The following is a 15,285-nucleotide window of genomic DNA, read 5'->3' on the forward strand; positions in this document are numbered from 1 at the left end:
GGTTTATTGATAGAAAAGCAGAGACCCCTGGGACACAGCTTCTCTTTCTTCCAACAGTCTTGATCTCCCTTGAAGATTCCCCAGAGCATCAGAATACAGTGTTCTACAACATTTCACAAACAACAAATGTGATTGAATGGCAAAGGTTAGCAAAGGAAGATATAAGGACTCCTTTTCTTCTTGCCTTCAAGGCCTTTGAGAGACTTTGCTTGATCTGAACTAAACGCCTTGGTTTTATTTGTGCTGGTGGGCATTGGGGATAGGAGGTCTGTGCTTTAGAAAATCCATTACGTTCCCCAAGAACGTTTTTTAGTTCATCTAAGAGTTTTTCCAAATCTCCATGGGGGTTCAAGGCTTATGCCTGTGGAGCTCGACTCTTTATGTTTAATCCAATCCAGGAGTTTAGGACCTAAATTTGTGGACCATTTTATTCTCCCTAAAACTTCATGGTGCTCTTCTCCGGTTGGAGCCCCAAGTGTTTCCAATTGTTTTGCTAGTTTCCCGTTTAGCTGAAGAGATACCCTCAATGGTCTGTGGTCACTCTTGTTCCTATTTCCCACTTCGAAGTTGTTAAAAACTGGTGCCAGGTTATCCGTGATAATGATGTAGTTGATTGTAGACTTGTCCCTGAAGGTGGGGAGAGGGAACCAGAGAGGATCTGTATCTTTTTTGATGGTGTGGGCAGAAATCATATTGTGAGTGAGAAGGAGCCACTGCGGAGGGGCAAATTCGGTCCGGGCGGGGGCGTCCATTTTTGGGTGCCCCAACGCTCGGATGTTCATGTCCCCAACAATAATTGGAAAATATGACACGTATTTATTTATGAGGTGGTCCATTTTTGTTGACAATATTTTTAGTACTTGCTTTTTTTGCTGAGAAGTAGGGTTGACGTAGCAGTTAATTAACAAGAGACGAATTGGGTTATTGTTACTTTTTAATCCCCAAATCAGTACCGCTTGCAGATTAGCGGTGTTCGTTGTTAATAAAGTTGCCTCTATTCTGGGGGCTTGGCTAATAAAAATTGAGAGCCCACCTGATGCTCTCCCAAAGATGTTACGTTTTATGGCTGCACAGTGAAGTTCGAAAAAGCACGGTCAAATTAGAGGTTCGGTAGCCCATGTCTCTTGAAAGCACAAGATGTCATTTTCGCAAAGGTAATTGCTTACTGAATTGCACCCAAGCAATCTTTTTAGCCCCGCAATGTTCCAGGATATGATGGACAGCTGTGTGTTATTTCCCGGTGTTCCAGTGACGAACAGCCTTTATGGTGTTAGAGGTGCCGTCGTGGTGGCTGTCCATCAGGACCAGTACGAGTGCCATACGTGATGGAGTGCTTTGGCCCACTGATGAGGACTGTCCTGTGGTCAAAACGATTCAGAAAAGGGGGTGGTGATGGACTGCACCATCAGGATTCAAGGAAGCCGGGCCGAAGACGGCTGTAATGCTAGAAACCGGTCCCCGGTAGCTTGTTTCCTTTCCAGTAAAGAATTGCCTTGGTAGTTTGGTCTGCCCTGTTCCCATGATGCACTGGGCCAGGGACAGACTAATTTGCATGTAGCCAGGTTCTGAACTGGGATGGTGCAGTGAGCTAAAAAACGGTGATGGATCAAGCCCTGATCTTTTGACTGGGTAGGAGTGTTCTGCTTAATTAAGATACTCTGTCCATCACCACCCCCCTTTTTGAATCGTTTTGGCCACCACAAGTGTGGAAGGGTATGCTCAGATGTGAGTCCCTTGCTCACTGCACCATCAGGATTCAAGCAAGCCGGGCCGAAGACGGCTGTAATGCCAGAAACCGGTCCCCAGAAGCTTGTTTCCTTTCCAGTAAAGAATTGGCTTGGTAGTTTGGTCTGCCCTGTTCCCATGATGCACTGGGCCAGGGACAGACTAATTTGCATGTAGCCAGGTTCTGAACTGGGATGGTGCAGTGAGCTAAAAAACGGTGATGGATCAAGCCCTGATCTTTTGACTGGGTAGGAGTGTTCTGCTTAATTCAGATACTCTGTCGATCACCACCCCCCTTTTTGAATCGTTTTGGCCACCACAAGTTTGGAAGGGTATGCTCAGATGTGAGTCCCTTGCTCACTGCACCATCAGGATTCAAGCAAGCCGGGCCGAAGACGGCTGTAATGCCAGAAACCGGTCCCCAGAAGCTTGTTTCCTTTCCAGTAAAGAATTGGCTTGGTAGTTTGGTCTGCCCTGTTCCCATGATGCACTGGGCCAGGGACAGACTAATTTGCATGTAGCCAGGTTCTGAACTGGGATGGTGCAGTGAGCTAAAAAACGGTGATGGATCAAGCCCTGATCTTTTGACTGGGTAGGAGTGTTCTGCTTAATTCAGATACTCTGTCCATCACCACCCCCCTTTTTGAATCGTTTTGGCCACCACAAGTGTGGAAGGGTATGCTCAGATGTGAGTCTCTTGCTCACTGCACCATCAGGATTCAAGCAAGCCGGGCCGAAGACGGCTGTAATGCCAGAAACCGGTCCCTGGAAGCTTGTTTCCTTTCCAGTAAAGAATTGGCTTGGTAGTTTGGTCTGCCCTGTTCCCATGATGCACTGGGCCAGGGACAGACTAATTTGCATGTAGCCAGGTTCTGAACTGGGATGGTGCAGTGAGCTAAAAAACGGTGATGGATCAAGCCCTGATCTTTTGACTGGGTAGGAGTGTTCTGCTTAATTCAGATACTCTGTCCATCACCACCCCCCTTTTTGAATCGTTTTGTCCTGTGGTCAAGCGTACTTGTTATCCTGTAGTCGTTATAAAGTCTTGACTCTGCTGCTGGGCTTTTCCCTGCTTGAATGCTCACTGTTCCACTTAGGACAGAGTAGACTTCCTTCCTTGGCGGCGGTGCTGCTAGTATGTGTGGGTATTTCTCAGGTATGGGGAAAGCAATGTCAATACCCCAATCTACCATTTGGGCTATTTCTTCTGGTGTTAGCCCCACCTGAGAGTAATGACTCTGCCCGATTGAGGTTGACTCCCTGTGAGGGACACAAGAACTTAACCCAGGCTATGTCGTTTGAGTGTGTTTCTGAGAGGGACGGGATGTGCTTGAAAATCGGAGGATATTGCCCCTATTTAGAAGGTCATGTTGTCCTTTGATGAAGTATCTCAGGGTGAGGATTGCCTCATGAGTGGTTTTGGTGTCTTTGATTGCTTTGGGCTGAAAACTAGGACCCGTCTGTAGGATACTTGAGTTAGAGCTTGGGTCTGGGTCCCATAGGTGTGGCTCAGGGCAGTGGACCGGGTTTTGGAGTAGCTGCATGGTTTGATCACGAGGCCTTTGAAAGTCCGAAAGTAAGAGGCCCTGCAATATCTTGTCCCTGGAGCAAGGTCCTTGTTCCTTGGTTGTGCATGGTAAGCTTCTCTGCTCTAATTTCTTAATGTTTGATAAGTGGGGTGGCAAAATTGATGTAAGCGGGCAAGCTGAGCTGTGCAAATCCCCCGTACTGGGAATTGGCTGTGATGGAGCATCAGACTTTTGTTTGGCATCCGAAGGTATAGGTACTATGGGTGTTGAATTGCTGGAACTCTGCTTTTTAGTGAAGATTGAAAACATCTGTGTTTTGTCTTTATCTATTTGTAAATTTTGAGGATTAGTTGGCAAAAGGAAGGCGACTTTTTTTTTATGCCTTTGCCTTTTTCTCTTGTTTTTTAAATTTTTTCTTGACCCTCCTAGAGAGGGGTTCTCCTCTCCTTTTCTCCAAAGAGGCATTACCCTCATCGTTCTCCCCTGGATTTCAGATTCGGGGGCAGGATATGGGACTGGGTGGACTGGTGGAGTGTTTAGTGGGTACAAGAAGACCTTGGATGACTAGCTTTGTTGAAGATTTGCCCGGGTTGTTTGTAACTGGATTACCGCGAAGATCGGTGAGATTTGAGGTTGGTGTAGTACTACTATTATTCATCGGGCCTGTGATGCTTCCTGTTTGAACTGTTAGTGAGACTACCAGATCTGTTAAAATTTTTGGAAGTGTTGTGCATTTATCCATGAGGTCTGCACACGAACAGGTGCAAGGCAGATTATTCTGCTTGACACTGAGCTTGTTCTCTATGAAGTCCACCTTATTACTCAGTTCTACTAGCCGTTGGGCCATGGTGGATAGGAGGTCGATTTGCAACTCCATTTTATTCAATTGCCAGAGTAATGTCCTTGCCACTGAGCGGTTTATTTCACCAGATGAGGTTGGTCCTGGATCGTTAATGAAACTGCCATCATAGCGACTATGGCTTTGGGAGCTTTGTATAGGGGATGGGGAAGCAGGGTTACACTGGCCGTTCTGAGGAGCTTTAGGGTAAGGTCTAGCGTACTTTGTATTCTTGATTCCAAGTTTTGAAGAAATAATGGAGATGGGTACCCAAGGTTTTGTTGGCTCTTTGGTTCATCAGGCTTAGATTGTCCAGGATCTATGGATACAAGAGGTTGTGGCTGAGCAGGAGCCTGCAAAGTAAGTTGGTGCTGGTGATGTATTTGAGCTGTCACTACCTGCATGTGGTTACCACGGGTAAGAGCAGTAGCGTCAGCAGGTGGGTCACTTGCATATCTGTACTTGATTCCGGCCAGGAGCAAGATTGGGACCGGCGTCTTTCGTAGTTTATGCTTCCGCTATTTGTGCTTTGTACTTGTGTTGCATGTGCCTTGTTGTTGGTAAGGCTGTCTAACCCTTGGCTTAGTCCTTTACTGGCTTTGGTCCATCCTGATTGGAGTCAGTGAACATGTGGCGCAGTCATGCAATAATAAAGGACAGGACGTCTGCATATGGTTCTTCTATCTGTTCCAGATGGGGTAGCGATGTTGTCATCGATGGCCGGGCTCCCTGTGTCTCCCTCAAGATCTCATCAAATGCACCCCCCCCTGCTGCACCAATCGCCCGACGCTGCTGCTGCTGTAACTGTTAACCAGCAGTTGACCAGAAAGGGTGCTGCCTGGAGAAAGTCAGAAAGCAGACGGTCTAATGCTGGTGCTAATACAGATAAACAGATCCCTGTTTTTTTCCCTGCAGCAGCAGACCCCTATAAGGGACACATGGAGCGTCACTGAAGTGTAACTTACACAGCAGCTTCTCTCTGTTTGGTCTTGCTTCTGTCCCGCACTGAAAATCCTGGCTGGTACAGCTACTCCGATTTTGACTTTAGCTTTAATATTTTGCAATTAAGTTTGCTGACAGCTACAAGCAACAAGAGACAGTAATGTACTGGAGAGCTGGATACTCAGTGGCCCGCCTGATGGATGGCGGCCTCACGGTGCGGTGTGCTCTCAGGTACGATAGAGTAGGCGATGCACTTCTCCTCGCTCACATGGTGAATGGCAGCAACAGCAGCAGTACCAACTCCATCAGGTGCTGGAAGGCTGCCATGGTTAACTGATCTCCCGAGTTACTGCCAGCAGGGCAGGCTCTAGGGCGGTGAGCTTAGAGCTACCGTACCGGGCGCTGACTTTTGTACCGCTTTGTTCGTCTGACGTGAGTCCCTTGCTCACTTTGCCACTGGATTCAAGCAAGCCTGGCTGAAGACGGCTGAAATGCCAGAAACTGGTCCTAGAAAGCTTGTTTCCCGTCCAGGGAAGGCATGGCTTGGCTTGGCAGTTCAGGCTGGACTGTTCCCATGAGGCACAGGGTCAGACTGATTTGCATATGGCCATGTCTGAACTGGGGTGGCAGAGTGGGCTAAAGAACGGTGATGGATTAAACCCAGATCTGTTGACTGGGTGTGAGTGTTTGATTGGTTTAGATGCTCCGTCTATCACCACCCCCTTTTGTACCGCTTTTTTCACCATAAGTTGGCAGGGTATGCTCAGACGTGAGTCCCTTGCTCACTTTGCCACTGGATTCAAGCAAGCCTGGCTGAAGACGGCTGAAATGCTAGAAACCGGTCCTAGGAAGCTTGTTTCCGGTCCATGGAAGGCATGGCTTGGCAGTTCGGGCTGGACTGTTCCCATGAGGTACAGGGTCAGACTGATTTGCATATGGCCATGTCTGAACTGGGGTGACAGAGTGGGCTAAAGAACGGTGATGGATTAAACCCAGATCTGTTGACTGGGTGGGACTGTTTGATTGGTTCAGATATTCCGTCCATCACCACCCCCCCTTTTGTACCGCTTTGTTCGGCGTAAGTTGGCAGGGTATGCTCAGACGTGAGTCCTTTGCTCACTTTGCCACTGGATTCAAGCAAGCCTGGCTTAAGACAGCTGAAATGCCAGAAATCGGTCCTAGGAAGCTTGTTTCCCGTCCAGGGAAGGCATGGCTTGGCAGTTCAGGCCGGACTGTTCCCATGAGGCACAGGATCGGACTGATTTGCATATGGCCATGTCTGAACTGGGATGGCAGAGTGGGCTAAAGAACGATGATGGATTGAACCCAGATCTGTTGACTGGGTGTGAGTTTTTGATTGGTTCAGATGCTCCGTCCATCACCACCCCCCTTTTGTACCGACTTGGGGTAGGGGGTGTCAGTTTGCAAGTATATTCTCATTTTAAAAGCACCTGCTGCCGCGTTTCTTGCCTCCAGCAATTTTCAGGCATCAATTATAATGTCAAGATAACTCCGGTGATTATGGAGAGAGACCGGAGTTTTGTCAATGGGAAGTTTGACTGCTGGTAAGGTAGGGCAGAGGGTTAATGTGTCTGCTGCAAAGAATGTTTACCATGCAGATCACAAAATGCATGTCATGTAAAATAGGTCAGTGTGTTAGTGCTTCTATAAGAGACATCATTTTGTTACTGGCAGTTTGTAAGTTAAAATCCTTATATAGAACACTGAGCTATTACTGTCATGTAATGTAATGTATGTATACTTGTAAAGCGCACTGTTACCTCGTTAGGTGGCGTCCTGGCGCTGTATACCGCTGGGGAACCCGTCCTGGCTTTCCCTGTGAGAGGGCACCCCAAGGTGAAGCCAGGCATCCTCGGCGTTGCTGGGGCCGTTGTGGAGATTAAGCAAGCTATTGCCCAGAGTTGCAGAGTGGGACCCATGGTTAGCGTAGGCACCTAAGCGAGAATTACCGAGTCCGTGGACATTGACCCAAGACCCTGCCGCGTCGGGAATTGAACCCTGGTCCCGGGCCGACCTCTGCTTCAGGGTCTGCCGCTTCTAACCAGTGAGCCACACTTCTTCATCAAAGAGATGCTATTTTTGCCCAGTCTTTCATTATCCTAATCTTGCAAAATGGGTTTATTTGGGTAGAAATCAGTTCTTATTGAAGAGAACCCTTAACAATGGTGTTAAGTTTTAAATTCTGAATTGCTGCATTTCCAGACTTAGGACTCTTAAACTATACTACCAGTATTGATGACAAGTGACTCCTAAACCTTGTAGTCTTATCTGATGTAACATTTCCTATGCACTGATTTACACATGTATTATTGTCTCAGTGCAATGTGTGTATGATGTAAAGTGCTCTGACACCTTACACTGGTATGAGTGGTACTATAAAACTAAATGAATCTGTGAGATATTGGTTATGGAGACTTGAAGGGCACAGTTATGGGGTAGTAGTGAGGGAATCCGTAGCAGGGGTGGTCATTGGGGGCAGCCGCGGTCAGTAATGGCTGTACCTGCAGGGCAGTGACGTGGGGAGGGGGAGGTGCAGGGTGGGGGGTAGTATTCTATGGATTAGGGAGCTTTACAGGTAAGTAAACATTTAAATAAATAAAACGAATTTCGTTGCGCGCACTGCATCGCATTTGGGGATGCAGTGCACGCAACGAAATTCGTTTTATTTATTTAAATGTTTACTTACCTGTAAAGCTTCGTAATCCTCAGATTAAGAATTACGTATAATTTGTGCCTCCTGCGTTCTACACTCACTTGCTGCCACCAGTTTTTGTTGATATATTTAAATTGGAGTATAGTGCAGGAAAAGAGGGTGACAACATATTAATGTACGCTATTCCCCATGTTTGCCCTAATTAGTCACTTTGGTGCAAAAATACTATACACACCCTTGCAAAATTTTATTTTTGCCGTTTGTTTACCTCCAGAATTACTAACTGAGTCCAAGTAAATAACTCCTCAGCATAATGACTGTATGTTCTTGTGAATAAACATTGAGCATGTGTAAGCCTGGGAACTGACATACACATTAGCTGAAGCGGCTCTAAAATGTCAGAAGCGCACCGAAAACACATTCATTTTTTAAATAGATTAGGTGCAAACCTTTAATAGTGATAATAGTGAGCACGTTTGTATTGCACATTGTAAGTGAAATTGTCACTGGGCATTTAAAACAGGACATCTTATTGTATGAATTAGATCGGCTTTTTTAATAAAAAATGAGTTACCTGATTCATTTAAACATATGACATTTAGGTCCATATATTGACTTGTATTTGAGCTTTCTGATTAAGAATATGTGAAAACCGACTTTTATCATGATAAGGGCTGTCCCGCTATACAGTTATTCTTATCTATATATCTTATTGGTTATTGTAATCGAAGGACGTTGAGAAATTTGTGACAAAGTACATATGGAAAGACTTTGAAGTCTCAATCAGTGGCTCTTGGGGGTGAAGGCATGGAACAGTGTGTTTTTAAGCAACATATGTATTTCCTTCTGAGAAATGCTGTGGAGAAGGCCAAAGAATTGAATTAGCACAGTCACTGCCTGGTCGTAGCTAAAATATTCTCTCGATTTCCTTCAAATATGTCAGGAAGTGTAAACCGCCAGCAAGAAAGATGTGGGATGACGGGAACTTGAAAAATGTAGTCGGCTAGATAAAAAGGGTCACAGTGTTAAAAAAGTAGTCGGCTAGATAAAAAGGGACACAGTATTAAAAAAGTAGTCGGCTAGATAAAAAGGGTCACAGTGTTAAAAAAGTAGACGGCTAGATAAAAAGGGTCACAGTGTTAAAAAAGTTTAAGGTGCATGAGTTAATTTTGGATAGTGAATTAATAATATATGTGAAGTGGCATTTGAAGTCAGTAGCCGGGGCCCCTAGTCATAAGTGAGAAACTAAATATCTGAGTGAAAGGAACTTTATATTGAGAGTGTATTGTATGTGTATTCCCCACTCTAGATCTGGGCTCTGCCTAAAGTTAGCTTGCATTCCTACGTGAGCCCACATTATGGAATCAGCTGCTGCATTTGAAGACTGTGATGGTCCTTCGATTTATACCCTGTATAATAGCAATTTAACCCACCGGCGCAGTGCCCTGTCAATGCTTTATATGCTTATACTCCTGTGTTCACCGTGTCTATGTGAAATCAATAAAAATATTTTTCAAAAAAAAGAAAATCAATAACTTTGTGCTGAGTATTAGACTGAACAAAAGTAAATGAATACGTGTAGTGGGATTCGCTTACAACTCGGAGCACCTACTACTAATGTTACTTAGGTCCCCACTATGGCAGCTCTTACGAAAATGTTGCTCACTGCAAGCGGATGTGTGCAAGGGAACTGTTGGTTGAAATGGAATGTCAGAGATTGGTGGTGGCTCTGGGGAGTTTTTTTTTATATCAGCGACCGCACGCAAGCTGTGCAGAGAAATGCTGTGAAATAATGAACATTTTTTATGATAATTAAATCATTTCCCTACCAGTAATAAACAGGCGTGTAAGATTGGTATGCCAATTACAATCTGGAGGGGGAGGGGCTTCGGCAGTTTTACTCAAGAATGCTATAAAAAATAAAATAATAGAAAGTGGTATGTTTTGTGCATGTTAGGTCAGGAAAGTCAGTTAAAACACCTAGGGCCAGATGTAGGAGCCCAAATACCGGTCGGTAACGGCCGATTTCGGCTGTTACCGACCGGTATTTAGGAATTGGCATGTAGGGGGCCAATTTTACCGATTTGGTAAATTTACCGAATCGGTAAAATACCGAATCGGTATTTTTACCGATTCGGTAACTTCCAGATGTAGGTGGGACTCTTCTGAGCCCCAAAGGCCTTTCAGATTCGGTATTTTACCACCCAATCCAATTGGGTGGTAAAATACCGAATCCAGGTTGTCATGCACATGTGTGCATGCACACCTATGCCATGTGACAGACAGACATGCCCTGAGGGCATGTCTGTGTGCCACATGGCACACATGCCTGTATTCAGGGTGCTAGAGGGTGTCAAAGTGACACCCCCTGCACCCTTGCTGGATTCGGTATTTACCGAATCGGTAAATACCGATTTTTACAGAATCGGTAATTCAATTACCGATTTTACCTAAATCTCCCTCCTTCTATTTTACCGATTCATAAATACCGAATCGGTAAAATTCGGTATTTATGAATCGGTAGAAATAGAGTTACCTACATCTGGCCCCTAGGGCCTTATTTATGAAGGCCTTGCGCCGCCGGTGCGTCACTTTTTCCCATTTTAAAAGTGGTGCATCGGCGGCACAAGGCCTTCATAAATAAGTCCCCTTGGGTTCGATGTACTAACAGACAGGTCGCAAATACTGGATGTAAACCGTGCAGTGACTTTTTGAGACCTTCTAGTCATTTTGTGAGGCGACCTATGTGCTAAAAGGCCATGACACTTGACTTTTAGGCGCAGGAATTTACAGCACAATCTGTTAATGAATATTAGTTAGGGCGCTTTTTGAGACCCCCTTTGATTTGGTACAAACAGGAGGCTTGGGCCTGTAAGGAACTGTAGACCACCATCCATGCATTTATATTCCAAACAAGGAAGACATTGTTCTTTAAATCAAGGCAATATGCAGGAGTCCTATAAACAAGTGCCTATTCCACCATGGCTACCTGACACAATTACCAATCTCGGCAGCTCCCCTTTGTGAATGAGCAGCCCCCCCTTTGAGATGTCTGCATTTTTTCAATGGTTTGTGACTGCGATTGGTTTTACAAACCATTGCTACATCTCAATGAAACTCGCAATTGATGGGATTTCGACTTTCAATTCTCCTCCTAATTAAAATTCAGAATGTGTAATAAAACCCATTTTGCCATTGGAAAGGCTTTTCTAAATTGCAAAGGGGGTTTAATGCATTTGAAAATAAATACCATTTTGTAGTCACAAACACCTTTATTTTGTGAAAAAACAAAAAGATGCAGGGTGACGATCCCGTTGGATAGCACCTCACTATCAGCCTGATTCATGAAAAACGGGATTTGCGATTCTCAAATAGCGAAAAATTGCGAATCGCTATAGAGAAATCGCAAATCGGAATTCATGAAGATTAGCGATAATAAAATGCGATTCGCACGCGGGCGCAAATTCCGTTTGCGATTAACGATAATCGCAGAAAAATCGCTATTTCCGGCTACTCGCGTCGGGATTGCGAAATAGCAAATAGCGATATCGCTAATTGCGAGATCGCAAAATCGCGAGATCGGGAAAACGGGAAGTCGCATTTCGAGCACAGTGATGACATCACAACCAGGAAGCAGCCAGTTCCCACCCCCATTCACCACAGTGAGGCAGACCTCGAGTCAGCAACTGTGAGAGCTCCTGCTATTCCATTTTTGATTCCTACTCTGCAACAACAGTGCTGCCATGTCTGAGGAAGCTGTTCCTGGCCCCTGCAACACCACAGGGCGGAAGAGGAAGCTGAAATTCTCAGAACAGGAGCTTGAGCATCTGATAGAAGGGGTGGTGGCCAACCACTCCAAACTCTTTGGCAAGGACTCCAGGAGGGTGCCGGAGCAGGAAAAAAGGAGGATCTGGCAGGGAATAGCGTCCACCGTCAACTCCGTGGGTGTGGCCGATAGGTCACTGGACGAACTGAAAAAAAGATGGCACGACCTCCGAGGTCGTGCCAAAGAGAAGGTGGCGGAGCGCCTTGGAGAGGCATCGGGCACTGGAGGGGGAGGACCTACAGTCCCCCCAAACACAGCCTTGCAGGACCAAGTGGAAGACACGCTTGAGAGGGAGGCGTGCATTGGATTCACGCGTCTGGACTCATCCCGCCCCACCCAAGACACCCAAGGTAAGTGGCATGCGACTGCGACCCTGTCCCCTATGAATGTCCATGACCATATAGGCTCCCATAATCTTCCATAGTCATGCCATTGTTGCACATCAGGTAATGCCCTGAAGCATTGTGGGACATGTAGTGTGGCCACAATGTAGTAGTACGACAATGCAGCCAGGCAGGTTCCAAAGTACGCAAAGCCATAGCCAGTCAGGGAATGTCACCCAGCATGCATGTAGCAACTGCACGTCTGACAGATACATGCAACTAATGATCGTCCACTTACCCTCACAGGTGGAGCTGAAAGCAGCGACAGCGAAAGGCTGCTAATTGATGAGGAGGCCCATGATGATGAGGAGGTGCCGCCACAAACACAGGCACCAGCCCCTGCCGCAGCAACAACACCAGCAGTCAGGTCCACGACTAGTGTGCCCCCAGCCTCAGCCGCACCAACTGCAGCCGCAGCCAGGCCCACGACTAGTGTGCCCCCAGCCTCAGCCGCACCAACTGCAGCCGCAGCCAGGCCCACGACTAGTGTGCCCCCAGCCTCAGCCGCACCAACTGCAGCCGCAGCCAGGCCCACGACTAGTGTGCCCCCAGCCTCAGCCGCACCAACTGCAGCCGCAGCCAGGCCCACGACTAGTGTGCCTCCAGTCCCTGCCGCACCAGCAACGCCTGCTGTGACACCACCAGCAGCTGCTGCGACTACATCAGGGCCCGCGACAGCGGCAACACAGCGGCCAGCCACTGTGTCAGGCCAGCAGAGCAGGCCTGGCAGGTCTCGCCAGCACACCAATGCAGCAATCAGCAGGAGGGGCAATGGACAGCGGCTGGCACGAATGAGCGTCGAAAGACGCATGCTGCGTATTCATCAGCGGCAGGCACGGCAGCAAGGTGCCATACAGCTACAGCTGTACAACATTGGGCGCAATGTGGCCGGAGTGGGGGACCGCATGGACCGCATGACGGCGGCCATGGCAGGTGTGGGGGACCGCATGGACGGCATGACTGCAGCCATGGCAGGTGTGGGGGAGGGAATGGCCCGCATGACTGCAGCCATGGAGGCCAACACTGCAGCGATGACAACTCAGCGCAACGCAGCACGCCGGCGCCACCATCAGATTTTGACCCGGCTGGCGGCCTACACCAGGTCCAATTATGTTGCAGCCAATGCCACATCACAGTTGTCGCGGCGGTCCCTTGCACAGCAGCACCAACTCATCCAGTGCTGTGAGGATATGACCAGGGTCCTGGAGCACCTGACCACGGCGGTGACAGCACTACACCCTCCAGCTCTACCTACCACTGTTGGGGGTGATGATGTCAGTGAGGGGACATCGAGCATGAGCAGCCACTCAGCCACACAAGTAGGGTCACTCAGGCGCAGCACCAGGCCAACGGCAGGAACACGTGCCTTGGAAGAGGATGAGCCTCATAGGCGCTTGGGTGGTACGCGCAGGAGGCGCAATTGACAACATATGACTATTACAGGCACAGGCTGAGTATAAGCCTGCCCTGTCCTTTCACACAGCAGTATGCAGTAATACTGTTCGCAATGACGTTATTCAAAGTGGTACCATTATTGTGAAAGAAACAATAATATATGTTTTTGCAGCACACATTGGCGTTGTGTCTTTATTAGATTTTGCATGCATTTGTGATTTGTGGGGTGAGGGAAGAGGGTGCACTAGAAACTGTTCACTGTGATGTGGTTGCGACGTCTGTGGCCTTCAGCTGGGTTCTCCCAGCGTGCATGGTGCGCATGTGCAGGTGGCCGGTCGTCCCCTTCAGATTCACTGCCAGAGATGTCGACAGGTATCCGGCGCTTGGTTGCAATGTTATGTAGTATTGCGCAGACAGCCACAATGCGGCAGCACACTGCAGGACTGTAATACATGGCCCCACCTGTCTTGTGCAGTATGCGGAACCTGCTCTTGAGCAGCCCAAATGTCCTTTCTATGCAATTCCTTGTCCGTATGTGTGCAACATTGTAGCGCCGTTGCTGGGGTGTAGCAGGGTTGAGGTATGGGGTGAGGAGGTATTCACGGAGGGTGTAGCCACTGTCACCTGAATGAGAGGAGCAGAGGGTGAGTGCCTGTGCTGCGCTGCTACTTCATAGCAATGTGACATTGTCGACAAAGTGTACTTACCAAGTAGGTGTCCTTCCCCAAAGTCTCCCCTGGCCAGTCGTGTGTGGATGCCGCTGTGCCAGAATATGAAGGAGTCATGGGTACTCCCTGGGTACTGGGCAACAATGTCAGTGATGTATGTCTTAGCATTGCAGACCATCTGTATGTTGAGGGAGTGGTAGGACTTCCGATTGCGGAAGATATACTCCGTGGCAGCTGGAGGGCAGATGGCGATGTGGGTACAGTCTATGCATCCGAGGACATGTGGAAAACGGGCTACGTTGTAGAATTGTAGCTTAGTCAAGTCCAAATCCTGTTGGCTGGTGGGAAATTTGATGTGTCGGTGTAGCTGGGTAAGCATGGCGTCAACAAAACTCTTGAGGCAGCGTGACATGGTGGGCTGGGAGATCCCCCCAGCAACCGCTACTATCCCCTGGAAGCTCCCGGAGGCCAGGAGGTGCAGGCTACACAATACCTGCACATGTGTAGGCACCGCATTGGTACGCCTTGTTGGGTGCTGCATCAGGGGGTCAAGGTCCTGTATTAGCTGGATTATCATTTCCCTATTCAGCCTGTATTTTGCATATATCTGCTCTCTGGTTTGGCCCAGCAAGGTGACCCGCTGGCAGAATATCCTGTCCTGGATCCTGCGTCTCCTCCGTGCTGCTCGCTGTAGCGTTCGCCGCCTGACCACCATGTACATTCCTGGCATTGTGGAACTCCTAATGCTGCTGCTGAATGTCCTTATGTGTGATTGGTCAGGCCTGAACCTGTTACTGATTGGCCAACGGTTTTTTGAAAGCAATTTTGTAATGGCTTTTATGGTTACCACCTGCTTTGAGTTGTCCTTAATTTGCGCCGCGCAAACTGCGATTTTTGGCTTTTTCGCTATTTGCGATTTTTCATGATTACCAATTGCGATTGTTTAGCGAATTCGCAATTTATTTCGCAGAATCCGTGGATTGTCGCATTTTCCGATTCGCTAATGCTCTCCTCCCGGGATTCTGCGAATAATATTGCGATTTCGCTATTATGTGTTTGTGATTTCGCTATTTTCGTGTTGAATGCCGATTACGGACATTGCGCCCGCAATTGCATTTTCGCAGCGATTGCGGGCGCAATTTTGCTTCATGAATCAGGCGGTATGATACTGCAAATGAATTTTTGAGAATCGTGCACAATGCTCCAGCACCTGTCACCCTTTGGTGCCACTGAGTACAGATTATAATACAAATTAAACAAAAGGAGGTGCACCGAAGAAAGTAAATCTAGCCCATTATGATTTCT

Source organism: Lissotriton helveticus, chromosome 6 (genome assembly GCF_964261635.1).
Source record: "Lissotriton helveticus chromosome 6, aLisHel1.1, whole genome shotgun sequence".
NCBI classification, from domain to species: domain Eukaryota; kingdom Metazoa; phylum Chordata; class Amphibia; order Caudata; family Salamandridae; genus Lissotriton; species Lissotriton helveticus.